Source organism: Cervus canadensis, chromosome 15 (assembly GCF_019320065.1).
Source record: "Cervus canadensis isolate Bull #8, Minnesota chromosome 15, ASM1932006v1, whole genome shotgun sequence".
NCBI lineage: Eukaryota > Metazoa > Chordata > Mammalia > Artiodactyla > Cervidae > Cervus > Cervus canadensis.
In genome coordinates, this window is record NC_057400.1 from 53,226,297 (window position 1) to 53,244,352 (window position 18,056).

Sequence of the window (18,056 nt, forward strand, 5' to 3'; positions counted from 1 at the left end):
CATTATGGGAATGCAATTATGCCTATCTGTACATACTATGAAATTATTACTCATTAACCTAACCTTTAAAGTCAATCCTTGCTAAAATATCCATAATGGTCGCAACCACAGTATCACTGTGGAAGGAGGTACCTATGTATGAGAGAGTTTTTATTTTCAAGGAATTTTATTATGAACCAGACTGAGAAACAAAATGAGCATGCAATGGTGAAGAAGAGTGGATATGGCAGGAAGCTACATCATTTTCTCAGCATAGCCAAACGTCTTTCTTTATATCAATAATGATATGATATCATTTTCTAAGTGAGCTAAGAGATTTTTTCAATTCAGAAAAAACAAATTCTTTTAAAAAACGATACATGGTTTAGAATACTGAATAGAATCATCTTTGGTAAAACACAAATTTCTGCCCATTTTTATTTTGATTTATGTAAACTAAAAATCTTAATAGAAAATTATTTTAGATCTATATTAGTCATTAATAATTGGAGCCAAAAGTAGCATGAAGAAAAAAATATGCTTTATCTAGTATCTCCTGAATTTATACTACTGAAAACTAGAATGTACAACCAAGAAAAATGCCTCAAATAGTTTAAATTTATCAGAATAACTACAACTAAAAATCAAGGAGGGAAATGGGAAGAGAGAGCACTCTGACCTGGGCAACAGGCTATATTGTGGTGCTGCTCACTGCAACAGTAAACACTAGAAAAGGTTCAGGTGGGGGTAAAGGACAGTTAATGAGTTCAGTGTTGCTGGTCATGGAGTCTGAACTGGTGTCAGGCAACCAGTAGAAAAGAAAAGGTGGACCTGCACAGATGGGAGTCCATCCAAAGAAGTAGGTTAGAAAATTCAAAGGCTATGAGTAGAATGAGAACAGAATTAGCCTGTGAAGAACGCAGTTATTTAAAGAACAGAGAAGAGGAGGAACCTGTGAAAGAAGGAAGTACCCAGGAAAATGTGCTATAACAAAAGAAAGGAAAGACAGGAAGTGGTCAACATCAGATACTGTAGAAAAATAAAGACATCAAGACAGAAACTAAGAACATGGGCAATAAGCAAAAGAGTGTTTCATAACAAGTACAGGGAAGTTTTCCAAAACATCTGGCTTGAGAGGAAGACAGAAGCATGGCAGTACAGGCTGCAGGGGACCAAAGAAGAGAGTCTGGGGAGGGAGTGTTTTGTTCAGTTTGTGAAGGCAGGAAAGACTTGAACATGTGTACATGTTTATGAGAACGATCCATTACAGAGGGAGAGACTGAAAACACAAAAATGAAGTCTCTAAGTAAAGTCAGGAGGGGATGATGATCCATAGCACTTACAGGTTAACTGAGGGAGCACAGCCACCTCTTTTTCTATTACATGAGAGAAGAAAAGATATAAGCACATTCTTTCATTCATTCAATAAATAATCAGCTACTATGTGCCATGAACTGTGTTAGACCTCAGAGGCAGAGAGAATTTGATGGCTGGAAGTTAAGGGGAAACTGCTTTCTATTTCCCCAGTGAAAAGATGAAGAATTACGTATAAAATTCACCCAAACACACAACATAAATGAGCACTGATCACTCTATAATCAGGTGTCCACCTGCATCATTATGACAAACATTTAAATACTTGCACAAACACTTCAGAGTATTAGCTTTTTTACAAGTTAATTAAAAGTCTCAGCATACAAATAGCATGTATCCCACGTTGGATAAATTTTAAGTCCATAAAATGAGGAATTTTTAATATTTTTAATTGGATTATAATTGCTGTAAATATTGTGTGGGTTTCTGCCATACATCAACATGAATCAGCTAAAGGTATAAATATGTTCCCTCCATCCCACCCATATGGTAGTGTGTATGTTTCCATGCTTCTCTCTCAATTCGTCCCACCCTCTCCTGCCCCCACTGTGTCCACAAGTCTCTTCTCTATGTCTGTGCCTCCACTGCTGCCCTGCAAACAGGTTGATCAGTACCATCTTTCTAGATTTCATATATATGTGTTAATATATAGGATTTGCTTTTCTCTCTCAGATGGTTTTAAAGCTACTCATTTTACAGTATTTGTGACAAGATAGCAAGGAAAAAGGAGGACAGAATGCTAAATATAGATAAAGGAGTCTAGAGAGACAGAAGAAAGATTTAAAGAAAACACACAGAACAAATAAAGCAACTGATGAGATCGGGCAAGAATGAAATACAACCTGACTGAGGGGATAACGATATTAAAAGGGCATTCCTACTCCAATTGCTAATTCTCTTAATGGAACCTATAAAATAATTTTAACATGACCGAGCAACTAACACTAACCTTTACTTATCCTTCAAGATTAGTTCAAATGCCACCTCCTTTATACATGCTTATGTTAGAATTAATTCTATTTCACACATCCCTTTAGATAATGCTTCACTCAAAAGTGCTCAGAAAATACAATCTGACTAAATAAACAAAACCTTCCTTAAGGAGGATTTCCAGTATAGCTAATAATCTACCTGGAAAGACTGTCCCCCTGGCTTCACTATGCTCCTTCTATCTATAATTAACACATATAGATAAGATTTTAAAATTTTCATTTTATCCCAAATGGATACTTCATTTTCTAGCATCACTTAGTGAAAAAAAGAAAAGTCAGTCCATATGAACAGGACCACTTAGTGCTCACTAAAGACAATAAATTAAACTGCCCAACAGGTGTTATATCCGATTTTTTCATTTTACTTGATTGATCATACACACACTGGGATATTCTAGAATACTAATCATAAATTTACCTAATTCTAAATAACCCCTTTGCCAACCTGCATTATCAATTTAAGACAGACAAACCTTCAAACTATATCTTTAGTACCAGGCAGTCAAGTTTGTATCTTCCTCAGTATCTTAGTATAGATAATAGAAAAATATTTTTTACCAAGCTGTTATTAGAGCCCCACATAGATCCAGTTACTCTTAGAAATCTGTTTATAAAGCTCAGGAGAAGGGCAAGTAATAACCATTAAAATGGGCCACAGAAGTATAAAAAGGTATTCAATATTATTAGACACCAGAAAAATTTAAATCACAGTAAAACACCCTACACATCCAAGATGGCTAAAACTTTTAAAAACAGACCAGGCCAACTGTTAGCAAAGTAGTACAGCAACTGAAACTCCCACACTGCAGGTGGGTATGTAAATCCATAAGACGACTTTGGAAATCTTTATCTCTTAAAGCCGAACCTACGTATACCCTATAACCCACATAATTTCACTCCAACAGATATGCATATACACGACACTAAAAGGACAGAAATTCACCCTAAACTGGAAGTAACTCATACATGTTAGTGTTGGAATGGGGGGGGGGGGGGAATCATGATATATTCATTCATACAGTGAATATGTTAACACAATGAAAATGAACTTACATGCAACAGGAACATCACCAACGCCTAATTTTAAATAGAAGCAGACAAACACACAGACTCTCACATATAATGCCTATATCTATAGACAGATATGCCATTTAAATAAAGCTCACAAAGCTCAAAGCAACAGGAAATACTACTACACAGTGACTGCCTACCTTTAAGATGAATAATGACTGGGTACAGGGAGATTGCTGAATTGCTGGCAATATCTTATTTCTTGATCCAGGTGGTAATTTCTCCTATGTATTCGTTTTATAAAAATTCATCAAGTTATACACATATGATTTGTACATTTTTCTGAATGTATACTATACTTTGAATGATTCTAAATACAAAAATTTAAAGTAACCTACAGATTACTTAGGGAGTCTTAAAGACAGTCAATGTTGTGGTTATGTCTAGTTCCTATATAACCAATGACCCTCTTCTCCCACCATTGGAATTTATAAACAAAAAAACCTTAAGATGACTGTGCTCCAAAAATTAAGTCCTTAATTTGAAGTTTATAATATAATGTTATTCACTCTACAAATATGTGAGTGATTACAATATGCCGGTCACTGTTCTAGGTTTCAAGGATAAAAGTTAACAGGAGTTAAGCTCATACCTCTATCCAGTTTACTTTTTAGTGAGGGACAACAGGACAAATAGACGAGTTAATGTGGCTGACTCTTGAACAACGCAGAGGTGTAACTTACAGCCCCTCTATACACATCTGAGGGCGCAACGAACTGCAGATCGTGCAGTACTGTTGTATTTACTGCTGAAAAAAACTGGGTGTTAATGGATTTGAGCAGTTCAAACCCAGGTTCAAGGATCAAATATACAGTTTTGTTGATTGGGTTAAAAAGTACTTGGTTGATGTGTCTGTGGCTCGTGGGTTGTACTTTTTTATTATTACACTTTGTGTGGTGGTGAATTGTTATGGTAAAAAAGTAGAGTAGGGACAGACCAAAAGTAAAAGGAGTGAAGTACTTGTTTTAACTAGAGTGGCCAGAAAAGGTTTTGCTAATACAATAACATCTGACCCTGAAGGAGGACAAAGAGCAAGAAGGTGGGGGGCAAGTATTCCATGTAAAAGGAAGGGCAAGGTGGATGTATGCTTATTGTGTTCAGAGAAATACAAGGAGGCCTATGTGGCCAGAATGAAATGAATATGAAGAAGAGTAGTAAATGATAAGACACCTGAGATAAATGTGAGATATGATATATATGATGTTATACATTGTGTATTACCTCGTAGGTCACTAAAAGCTTACATTTTATTCAGTGAGTAAAGCCAGCGAGAGTAGAGGGGTGATACAGTGGCCTAAAATTAGTTAATGAGGAAGTAGTAAGGAATGCTCAGTCAGGAAACAGTTTGTAGGTAGAGTCAAAGGTATTTGTGAACAGATTTGATAATTTTATGTGAGGTGTGAGAACAAGGAGTTAAATACAACTCCAAGGTTTTAGCCCTGTGCAACTAGAAAGATGGAGCTGCCATTAGCGGAAATAGAACAGAGCAGAGGTGGAGAAAGGGCTTCCCAGGTGGCACCAGTGGTAAAGAACCTGCCTGCCAATGCAGGAGACATACAAGATGCGGGCTCAATCCCCGGGCTGGGGAGATCCCCCGGAGGAGGGCATGGAAACCCACTCACGCCAGTATTCTTGTCTAAAGAATCCCCATGAACAGAGCAGTCTGGCGGGCTACAGTCCATAGGGTCCCAGAGAGTCAGACATGACTGAAAAAACTAAACGGCAGCAGCAGAGGTAGAAAACCGTGGGAAAGAGGGACCACTCAGGAGCCCATTTTTGGACATCAAAGTTTTGAGGTCCCTATAGAATATTCAAATGATCGTGTTGATTAGGCAGCTAACAGATCTGGAGTTCAAACAGAACTATGGTCCACAGATAAAACTTTGGGCATCATCAACATAAAAAGCTGGTTACTTAGAGGCACCTGGAATGGAGTATATACAGGTAAGAAGCCCTGGAGCACTAAGTGAACAGAGGAGGTTAAAAAAAAGAACAGTGAGACAGGAGGAAACTGGTGTCCAAAAGCCATGAGAAGAAATCTTTTCAAGAACAACATAATCCTAAGTTCTCTAGGACATTTGTGTATACATTTAAGAATTTTATAAACTTAACAGCATTGGTTTTATCATGCCTATTAATATTTTCTACCTCAAAATGCTTAAATTTCCTCTTCATCTGGCCTGATATATGACAGACTACTGTCAGTTTATAGTTTCAACTATAGCTCTGTCCCATAGATATAGCTGTTTTCAAAGTCTACCCAAGTAAAACAAGTTTGTACAAGAAATATATAAATGGGGAAAAAAAAATGTCCAGGGTGTCCCCAGTGGTCCAGTGGTTAAGAATCCATCTTGCAATGCAAGGGACACTGATTCGATCTCTATAGTCTGGGAAGATCCCACACAAGGGACAAGTAACCCCATGTGCCACCAACTACTGAGCCTGCACTCTGGAGCCCACAAGCCGCAACTGCTGAAGCCCATACATTCTAGGGCCCACGCTCTGCAAGAAAAGCTACTGTGAAGAACAACACTGAAAACAGAGTAGCCCCCACTCTCTACACAGAACTAGAGAAAGCCCACAAGCAGCAATGAAGACCAACTGCAGCCAGAAATAAAAAAAAATTGAAAAAAACTTTTTTTTTCCAATTTCCTGCACACCTCAGTAAAAGCTGAAGGAAAAGAAAAAGAAACAGGGACATCAAATCATGAAAACCATATATGTACACACACACACACACACATACACACACAGAGCATGGTTACAAAGATAGGACCAATTTTCTTGTATAGTAAATGGACAAACACAAAATTATAGAAAGATATATTTTAACATGTCATCAGTATACTTTTAAATAAAGAAAAAATAGAGGCTGTATAATCAATATTAGTTAAGCATTAATAACTCAGGGAATGTCTAGATTTCTATTAAAAATATTACCAGAAGAAATACTAAACGCTTCTTCTGAAGACTATTTGCTAATTATTTGTCAATAGAGCTAACAGAATATTTATAAGTTCTTTGCTGGTTTATTAAGCCTGAAACATGCATATTTAATTTAAATAACACTAGATAAATATGAATTACAGTACTGTTGATAAAATGAGACATTTTCCTTTATCAATAGGATATCATTAGGACTTTGTTGTTCTTATCAAAGGCTTTCATGTTCTCTGCCTTCAATTTTTAAAGTACTGATGAAATTAACTTCATTTGATTCTAAAAATTTATTTATGTTTTCTCTTTAATCAGTTTCACCTGCTATAAAAATCACCTAAACAGAATTACAGGATAATCCTATAAGATCTCATATATTATTTAATTAGACTTTCACATTCATAATTATTTAAATTCCTATGAACATTTCAGGGCTACCATGTGTTTTTCTAGTTTTTCTTTCAAGGGGATAGTTCTAAACTATAGACATGGATTCCTGAAAATATAACTTCTCTAATCTGATCAAAAGAATTAACACTTTAGTGGAAAGTTTTAAAGCCAAATTTTATTTCTTTACCAAATATAAACTATATATATATATATACATATATACATATATATATATATATGTATGAAATCTCTACTTTAACACGAAGCAATCTCTTTCCCATAAACCCTATATTCTTAGCTTTGGATCATTACTCTTCTATGACTGCTCCCTTGCCCTCAAATTTAATCTTTAATTCATCTCTATTTATCTTTTTCAAATCCAACCCTCTTCTATTTTTTATAGTCTTTCCCCAAATTATTTTCAAAGCTTTTCTACCCAACTAAAGATTATACATTAATAAAATTATTCTTCTTAGTAAATCTAAACAAAAGCTTTTATAAGATACACACACATAGATGTAACTGGAAATGACTGATTTTCTAATATGCCTTATAGAAGACCTCATGTTATAGACATACCACAAATATATGAGAAGAAAAACTATGACCTGCAATTAATACACTGTAAACAGTGAAATATTTATTTAATCTGCAGTACTAAGTATATGTTACTGTTAAAGAAACAGTGTTCTACTCTACCAGATGATAAAATGTAAGGGTTACTGTTTGTTGAACACTATCACAAGTACTTAATATACATTAATTTACTTCATACTCCCAACTACCCTAAGGTTTTAGCAGTACTTTTTCCGTCCTATCTATGAGAAACCAAAGAGGTTAACTAGTTTGCCTTAAGTCACACAGCTGAAAATTGGTGAAGCAGGGACAAAAGACAAAGAATTATGCAAAACCACATTGCAGGGATTTCCCTAGTGGTCGTGTTTAAGAATCCACCCGCCAATGCAGGGGACACAAGTTCAATCCCTGGTCCAGTAAGATTCCACTCATGGAGGGGCAACTAAACTCTTGCACAACTACTGAAGCTGGTGATCTACAAGAAAAGCCACCGCAATGAAAAGGCTGTGCACCACTAGAGGAGACTCCACTCGCCGCAACTAGAGAAAACCTGCACACAGCAACGAAGACGCAGCACAGCCAAAAATAAATTTAAGAAAAACATACTGCAAGTATTGCTAAAAATCAGTTCCCTCCCAGGGCTAATGTCCAGGAATAGTAGTCTAGCCTTTTTACATATGAATATGTAGTTTTAATTTAGCTTGTTCAAATTAAATTAGTGACTTAAAAAAATCTATTGATAAAGAATATATATACATACAATGAAATATTGTGCAGCCTCAAAATACATTATATATACATACAATGAAATATTGTGCAGCCTCAAAAAAGGAAATCTTGTCATGTGCTACAACATGGATGAATCTTGATAACATCACACCAAGTGAAACAAGCCAGACACCAAAGGATTAAATGCTGCATCAGTCTACTAATATGAAGTATTAGAAGTACACAAAACCTGAGAAACAGAATACAGACGGTGGTTGCCAACGGCTAGGATTACAGTCCATGAGGTCGCAAAAGTCAAGACATGACTGAGCGACTGAACAGCAAAGGCTAGAGAAAGATGGAGAATGGGTACTGTTTCAGTTTCACAAGGTGAAAAGTTCTACAGCCTGTTGTACACTAGTGTGAATATATTTAACACTACTGAACTATACACTTAAAACAGTGAAAATAAATTTAATGTTATGTGGTTTTTACTAACAATTTTTAAAATCTGGGGAAATTTCCCTTTGCTTCCCACTCCCACAGATGACCTATTTTAGGAATCTTACTGATAAAATCTTCAATATCACAGATAAAAAGTTCAAATTAACTATGAAGGATACACATCATTTAGCCTTTGCTAAGGCTCATCCCTTCCTCCATTAAGCTGAAGAGACTCGTTTTCCTCTCTAATTTCAGATTGAAAAAGACTACTTTAAAGCTATTCCAAAGTTTCTTAAAAAAGAAAAAGATGTTTTCCTCCACCACTCCCCTAGGTTAAAATAATACCCAAAAGAGAGTTCCCAATAAGTCCTGATGGCCGTCTAAGAAACAACAAGTAATTTGTTACAAGAGGTCTCACAACTGTCACTATTCAAATCCTAATAGTACCCACACATTCATCCTAAAAGTAGATTCAATTTTTAGAGACAAGATGATGATCAGAAGTCACATATTATGAGTAATATTAGTACTTAAACTGTAAGATATAATTTTTGTTTTTCATTCAAAACAAACCAAGATCATAATATAAACTGGATCCCTACAGTAGTTTACCTCCCAAGCACCTAACAGTCATTGGAATAAGCAAAATACCTTCTTAGTCTAAGGACTAAATACAGTTTTGTTTTGTTCTTTTAAGTCTTCTTTAGTAAGACTAAGAAGGGAAATATACAAAAACAGCAGTAAGTTACATATGATTTTTTGTATACTCACCTCTCACAATCTTAACTCTTCAGTTTTCATATCATCCTTCTAGTAGATATTAAACGTATCCTCTCCCATGATCACATATATATATTTTATGTTACTCACCAAGGGTGTAAAAGATAGCACTACATTAATTCTACCACTAATCCATTCTAATTTCACACAGCAAGTAAATTCTCTTCCAAATTGGTTTGCACTCAGGAATTCCCTGGTGGTCCAGTGGTTAGGACTTGGCCCTTTCACTGCCAGAGTGGGGTTGGGGTTGGGTTCACTCCCTGACTAGGAAACTAAGATCCTGCAAGCCATGCAACGTGGCCACCCCACCAAAAAAAAAAATTTTGGTTTGCAGTCATCTCTTAAAATATTCTTTTAAAAAATAACTGATAAGATATATACTATATATTTGTATCATAATTTGTTGAAATAATAAAGGCAGTGGCATATAGCACATTACTATATGCTCATTTTTTCAAATTTAAACAACCGGGGCGGCGGGGTTCCTCTTTTAAGTTTTAATTATCAAAAAGTCCTTTAAAAAAGTAAACATTAGAACAGTGTGATCTACTTCAATGTTTTAATTATTTATCACTAAAAAACCAGAAAACTTCTAAAATTCAAAATCTGCAGCGCATGAGTTGTTTAGGACGGTAGTTTACCAGGTAAACTACAGGTTACCATATTGTGAATGGAAATCTCTCCAGACTTAATCATACATTTACCTACTTTCTTTAGCAGGAAGTTAATGACTCAAATTCATTATTAAAAATAATTTATGGTATTAACATTGTATTAAAGACATACAGAATTGTTTTTACTATTATTATTTCTTCTATATACTTGTGGGGTTTGTTTTGGTTTGGTTTTTTGCCTTCTTCCCAACATTCACCATTCATTGCCCATTCTAATGTGTATCTTCCAAGCCAGTTTTAAACTGGGAAATTTGTGAGAATTGTTCAAACTGTATATAAAATATATTATGCCTAAAGAAAGAACTTAAGGCTTTTCCTAAGAAGCCCAAACCCCCCAAAATGAAGATGGCCCCAGCAGCAATACATGCTCCAGAATAGGGATTTTCTAATTATAGTTCCTTAAAGGATACTGTAAATGTCAGCAGAAAGATGACCATGTATAAGCCTCAGGCCCTTATATAAATCAGAGCAACCCCATAAAGTCAGTTTTATACACTGGAGTTCTACCTAAGGCTTCATGAGCAAAGGTTCTACTTTAGCACTGAACTAAAACTGATGTTGCTGCCACTGATATTAGCGTTAGGAAAAAAAACAGTGTTTTGGGGTTTTTTCCCTACCACCTCATTTTAAAAAAATATTGCCTTTAAACAAAAGATTCCCTCAATCCTGTGTTTAAAGTGCATATTACTTTCTTCCTAAGGTTTATTCACTCCACTTTCTACAGATTCAACAATCTTAATTTTAGCTGCTACCACCAGAAACAGGAAATAGTGCTTTAAATCGGGGGTCCCCAGCCCCTGGGTCATGGACCAGCAACTAGTCTGTGGCCTGCGAGCAACTGGGCCGCACAGCAGGAGCAGAGCTTCCTTTGCATTTATAGCCGCTCCCTATTGCGAGCATTACCAACTTATCACAATGTAATAATAATAGTAATAAAGTGCACAATAAATGTAATGCGTTTGAATAATCTTGAAACCACAACCTCACTCCAAGTCCATGGAAAAAATTGTCTTGCATGAAACTGGTCCCTGGTGCCAAAAAGGTGGGGACTGTAGACCCAGTAAACCATATATAGTTTAACCATTATTTCTAGTTTTAACAATTATTTAACAATTATTTCTAGTTAAAATGTTACAAGTTTCACCGTTCTCTTATTTTTTCCTGTGTCGTCTTCAATATATAATCTCTCTGCCATGTTACACATAAGTGTCCGTGGGTGGGCTTGGCTTTATAAAGAAATACAAGCCAAAAAGCTGTATCTTGGCAGTTTTAGAATTTGTACATTTTCTTATGCCCTCAAAGCTTAGTGTATTCACCATTTACTGAGCACCTACTATGACTAAAATGATAACATAATACATCAATAAGAATTAGTGAGGTGGTGCTATAGTTAACAAACAATCCAAAAATCTCAGTGGCTTCACACAACAAAAGTTTGTTTCCCATTAATTTTACATGTCCAGCTCTGGCTGGCAGGGGAAAAAAATCTGCTTATCACAGTCTCTCAGGACTCTACTTGACACATACTTCCAAAACTGTCTTGCCAGGAAGGCAATGTGGTAAATCATCCCACTCTTAAAACTTCCATTCACATTTTACAGCCACAGTAAGTCAGATGGCTATGCTGATTTTAAAACTGACATGAAACAGCAATCCTATCATGTGCTTAGAAAGAAGTGATATATTTACCGAAGAATCATGACTCCCAAGTCCCCATGCTGGTCAAATATTCAATTTACTTTTCCTCCCACATTTGGATACATCTGTCCCTTTAGTTAAACCCCATGTAGTTAACAGTATCAAACTCAAAGCTCCCGGGTCCAGGTATGGCCCTTCTTTACAGAGACCTATTTTCTAAAACAAGTTATCTACCTGCTTTCACAGACACAATACACAATGACAGAGAAAGGCAAGCATAACCATAATATATATAAATATATATTCTTGTCCAAAAGAGGAGGAAGAGGAGATAAAATAGTCAGTAGTTCGGAGCAATTCATAAACCCTGCTGAACAGGTAGGATAAGTGTTCTCTGCTCTGGGGCAGAGGATTCTCTGATCACTGGGAGGAGTTTCTCTGTCCAGTGTTCTCTAAGTCTTTCAGCTCTGCCTTTCAGGAGATGTATTTCCTTGCCTGCTATCCTCCTCCACAGGTGAAGTGGACACAGGGAGTGTGCATCTTTAGCTAAGCATCTTTAGCTAACTCTCAGCCTGCTGGCAGAAGATCAGTGGATGGCAATCACATTGTGCAATTACACTTTCTTTCATACTTTCCACTCTTGTTTCTTGGGCTGTACAACTCTCCAAAAACTTAGAGGCTTCCTTACCTGTTTGATTCTAGCCATTTTCAAGTGCTGATGTCTAGAACCACAACTTTTTGTCTAGACATGTCTTTTAGGCATTCTACATTTCTTTGCTTTCATGTCCCATAAGACTGTATGGGGTCTATTCCTCTCTACTTAATTGTGGGTGCCTTGGAACTACTTGGCTTTAATAGGGAAAAGACATACTTTTAAAAAAAAAGTCTCTTTTCCCTAACCCAGCTGAAAGGCACTAGTCCCTTAAGCAGAGAGACCTCTACTCTGAAACACCCTAATCCATTCAGACTTTTTTTTTAACAGTCAGTAACCTTGATTGCCATAAAAGTTTTTATTTTTTTACTTTTTTTTTTTCATTTATTTTTATTAGTTGCCATAAAAGTTTTAATTATCTGCTCAAAAGATGTCTCAGTTTCATCTCTTACTGACAGTGAGAAACAATTGCTTTTTCCAATCCTACAATTCCCCAAATTTCTGGAGTCTCTTTACTGCTCTTCCTTCCTACTTACACAAAGTAGCTAGTAGTATGTTACAGCTCATTTCTTTCTTATATCTTTTCAGATGGAGCTAACAGCAGCAAAAATAGTTTGTTTTCCAACCTCATCTCCTAAAGCTATAAATGCATTAGGTACATTACTAGCCTTCCAAGTTATTGCAGGCAAGTTTTACCAAATGCTTCCCTAAGCTGCATCTTCCCAACCTCTAGTATCAGTTTCCTTGCTGCCCTGATCCTTGACCAATGCCACATTTGAGGGGCTTTGTTAGAGCACCCTACTGCTTATATCAACTTTGCTTTTAAGTCAAGACAGGTTACATTAATTTTGTTCAATAGAAATAGCTTTCAAGTCACATATACAATTTTAAAGTTTTCAGTAGCCACATTTAAAAGGCAAAATGAAACAGCAAAATTATTTTTTATGTATTTCATTTAACACAATATATACAAAATAATTTACATTTTAACCTGCACACAATATAGAAACTGTTGAGATATTTTACATCCTTTTCACACCAAATCTTTAAAATCCAATTGTATTTTTACATTTAATCACATCTTAAACCAGTCTAGCCACATTTCAAGTGCTTAACAGTATCATGGAGCCGGTGGCTACCATATTAGACCATGCAGGGCAAAATAAAACTGCAGTAGCAAGCAGCCCCTGAAATCTCAGTGGCTTAAAACAAAGGCTTATTTTTTATTCACGTCCACCATAATTTAGCCAAGAGTGTACTACATGCTTTCCTCACTTACGGATCAAGACTGGTAGAACAGTCAGTATGGCATATTTCATTGACGAAAGCAAACTACAAAACTGCACCCAACTTGGTTGTGCCCAGAAAGAAAACCAGAAATATACGGTAGATACAGCTTTAATGACTATCATAACCAATTTTTAAATCACAATTTAAAACTCTCAAATTATATCATCAAGGAATTATACTTTTAAATTTTCCTTTTTTCCCAATAGATACCTACTTCAAAAAGCAAATAAAGTAGTAAACTACTACTACTAGTTAGCTAGTTAAAATAGAACTCTAGGACAAATGCAGTTTCTCTGCCATTAAACATATCTTTCTCAATAAAGTTTCTGGAGATTCGGTTAAAGCAATCAAAAAGATATGACTAGAGCTCAAATACTATTTCTTTTACTTCATTTTGGTAAACAACTACTTCAAGTACTCTTTAACTTCTCGTATCAATTCTTTTCAAGTGACTACTGCCACTGAAACAAGGTTGAAGAAAAATTAAATGGAAGAGAAAATGCCACATTTATTCCGCTACAGTGGATAAAAGAGAGGAATATAATGTTAATCCAGACTAAAGATAATTTTAGTACTTTTTTCAAAAAGATTTCCTTATCACCTTTAGAAGTTAACCTTCTGTCATTTAACACTATAACAAAACAATCAATTGCCTATTTATTCATCCAAAACAAAGGTATTATTTCAAAGCTTAAGGCTTTATTTTCACAGGTCTATGGCTAAAACTCCCTTCTTCTAAAAATAAATGCTTACATTCTATTTTATCTTCACTTAAGCATCCAAAGAAAGAATTTTAGCCTATTAGAGGGCCCAGTATACTGGCTGGATTACATGAAGTTTTAGGAATTAAAGGGTATCCCAATGAGATAAAAAAAATGGTAAGCAATAGATCACAAGGAAAGACTACTGTAAATAACACAGGAAATTTTGGTTAGGGAATAAATGTGCACTGGTATATATGTGGATTGGTTTCAGATAACTATTAATAGCTCCCTACAAACTCTTTGAAGTTGGGTGTTCTTATTAATTGTGATTCAGGATAAAATAAGCATTTAAATAAAGCACAAATAATAATATCTCAAACCAATAATCAATGTAGATGATTTTCTAAGAGAAAATAGTAAGACAAAGCCAAGTCGCAACCAACCAAACCAACCCAAAACTACACTAATTCCAAATTAAACTTTCTGATGACAGCCATCAGAAGATAGAAATATCTGTTTTCAAAAAAAAAAAAGAAATATGTTTTCACGCTACTCAAAGAACTCTACTTCTGCACTAAAACTATTATTATAAAAGAATATCTTAGAATGGTATAAATTATACACATTCTTCTGCATTTTTTATTGATGCTAACAGAGCACTTTATTAATTTGTAGTCCCCATCCCCAAGTCTCCCATCTTCTTTTGTAACTTTCTCATTCATTTATCCACTCATGACTTCATGTTTTCACCTCTGTTCTACAGAATTCCAGTCCTCTGTCCTGAGCTCAGTCCTCTCTCTCTACCACCAACAGTCTTTCCAACCTAGCACCACAAATTCAATCCATTAAAACTGGTATCCTTTTCTTCCCCCAGATCAGTTTCCCTTCCCAACTCTGCCAATGACATGATATTTTTAAAAGTAAGGACTCATCTTTTATTCCCACTAGCTTATCACTAAATCCTATAGATTCATCTTCTAAAATGTCTAGCATTTTTTACCTCATTACTTTATTCTCATGTAACTGAAATAGCTTCCTACAATTCCTATCATCTTCAGTGCCAGTTTCTTCCCATTCCAATCTATTCCTGAAGTATATTTTCCAAGGGCTGCATTTATTCATGTTATTTGTTTAAAAACCTTCAAGGGCTTAAGTTGAAAATATTAAAATCCTCACCAACAGCACTCAGAGCTTTTACTCTTACCCAAATGAGCCCTATCAGTTTCCAGTCCCCAACACCATCGAAGCCTTCTATCTACACTGTTACAGCGTTTCCCAAAGTGTTTCTCACAATTCACCTAATGAAACACTCAACTCCAGATATGTATAATCGAAAAAAGATGCTGCTTGCTTCCTTTCCTTAGACAGGTTTATTTTCCACTATGCTAATGAGGATTCTCATAACCTATTTAATAATACCCATTTAGTATCTTTTGTTTAGTCACTAAGTTCATGTCTCTTTTGTGACCCTGTGGACTGAAGCCCTGCCAGGCTACTCTGTCCGCGGGATTTTCCAGGCAAAAATACAGGAGTGGGTTGCCATTTTCTTCTCCAGGGTATCTTTCCGACCCAGGGATTGAACCCACATCTCCTGCACTGGCAGGCAGATTCTATACCGTTCAGCCACCAGGGAAGTCACCATTAATATCTTTACAAGTCATTTTTGGGGGGGGAAATGCTGGGTTATTAAATTGTCTTCTGGATAAGCTGAACTCATATGACTTTTTGACATATTCTCACTTATATGACTTTTTGCCTTGTAAAACACATCTTCCCCTCCTTTTTCTACCTATACAAATCTATATTCATCTGCTGAAGTTCTCCCTTTTCCATAAAATCTGCCCTGTCAAAACCCTCTTTGATATTAGACTCCTCTGAACTTTAATTCTTCTAAATTTCCTCATATGCAGACAGGACTAAATCAAAATTCCTTTTGCTTCTTCCCCCCCTCCCCAGTTTTATAGATTCATTTCTGAACCATAATTCTCAATGTCACGAGTCTTTAAAAAGCTACACATTTAACACAATTACACAGCTGGAAGTAGTATACAATAAACAAATACCAGATATTTCACACAACTGAACAAAGTTAATTATTTCAGAAGCAAACAGGTAAAATTCACATCATGTTACCACACAAACCTATGTTTATTCTGTACCTATTATTCATATTTCATTTATTTTCCAAAAAAAAGCACAGAGATTGAAAGATGAATAAGAAATAACTGCTGAAGTCCAAAAGAAGACAAACGTTAACTACAAAACACAACAAAAGAAACACATGCTATTAACAAAGTAGTAACTTAAAGGAGTCAGGAAAGGCTATGGGATGAGGTAGTATCTGAGCTAAGCATCAGAAGATGTCAACTCAAAGGTTACTCCTCTATGTTCCTAAATGTGGTTCAACATTAGTATACGATTTACCACATTACATTAGAATCTTCTACCTGACTGCTTAACCCAATGGTTCTCAAAGAAAAGAGAGGAAATTTTGTCCTGTGGAAGACATCTGGCAATGTCTGAAGTCATTTTTATTGTCACAAATGAAGGGTTAGGAGTGCAACTGGCATCAAGTGAAAGATACTGCCAAACAGTCTACAATGGAGAGGACAACCCCCACAACAAAGAATTATTAGGTCTAAAATATCAATAATGTGAAGTTTTGAGAACACCCAGGCTAATCTTTATAGAGTATGAACAATTTTGGTGTAAGAAGTATCTTATTCATCCTCGTATGCCCACCACTGGACAGAGCAGGAAGTTTATATACGGTGATAGAGGCAGTAAGGGCTTTCCCTGACAGCTCAGCTGGTCAAGAATCCACCTGCAATGCAGGGGACCCTGGTTCGATTCCTGGGTCAGAAAGACCCACTGGAGAAGGGACAGGCTACCCATTCCAGTATTCTTGGGCTTCCCTGGTGGCTCAGCTGGTAAAGAATCCACCTGCAATGTGGGAGACCTATGTTCGACCCGGGTTCGACCCCTGGAGAAGGGAAAGGCTACCCACTCCAGTATTTCTGGCCTGGAGAATTCCATAGACTGTATATAGTCCATGGTGTTGCAGAGTCGGACACAACTGAGCAACTTTCACTCACTCACAGGCTCAATAAGCCTCATTTTAAAGGCAATGGAATACAATTTACATGTCAATTATACCTAAATATAGATGAAATAAAAAACAAAAGGCAATGGAAGAGTCAGTGAAGATTTTAGAGAAGGCAACAACCTGACCTATGTTTAGGGAAGATAACTGATGTAAAGGATATGCTGAAATGATTTCCAGTATCTTCCAAAATTAAAAATGCACATAATCACCAAGTATGTATCTATTCTGCAGATACACATGCTTTCCCTAATGGGGAAAAATATGTGTATAATCACTGCAGTATAATTTGAAGTAAGATAGAAAATGAATACACATCAGTAAGGATATTATTAAATGACAAGATACCTGTTCAACAGAATAGTGTTATTGCAATTGCCAAGAATGAGATAGCTCTATTCTTGTATAATTAATAGAGGCAACATAAAAATTTTTAATGCAGAAAAATGAGTACAACTTTAGGGAATGGCAGAGAATATATAGGTATGGTAGTGTTTGTAAATGTATCCTTCCACCAGAGATATTCCATACAGTTAAACAAACAAACCTGGTAACAATGGCTATCTCTAGGGAGAAGAACAGGAGGGCTAAGATAAGGAGGGAAAGATCTTTAAATCACCCTTTAATATATTTTCTGAATGTATGTCTTGCGCAGGTATTACTTATTATCCAAGAAATAAATTTTCCAAAAAGAATTTTGAATGTACTGGAGAGAGGAAAGATTAGCGGAATGAAAAACAAATT

The 18,056-nt window shown here is 35.9% G+C and overlaps 1 protein-coding gene across 1 annotated transcript in view; it reads right to left on the reverse strand.

Moving 5' to 3' along the window:
* SP3 (Sp3 transcription factor) overlaps positions 1–18,056 on the reverse strand; it is a 55,357-nt gene that overhangs the window by 10,192 nt on the left and 27,109 nt on the right. The window lies entirely within an intron of this gene.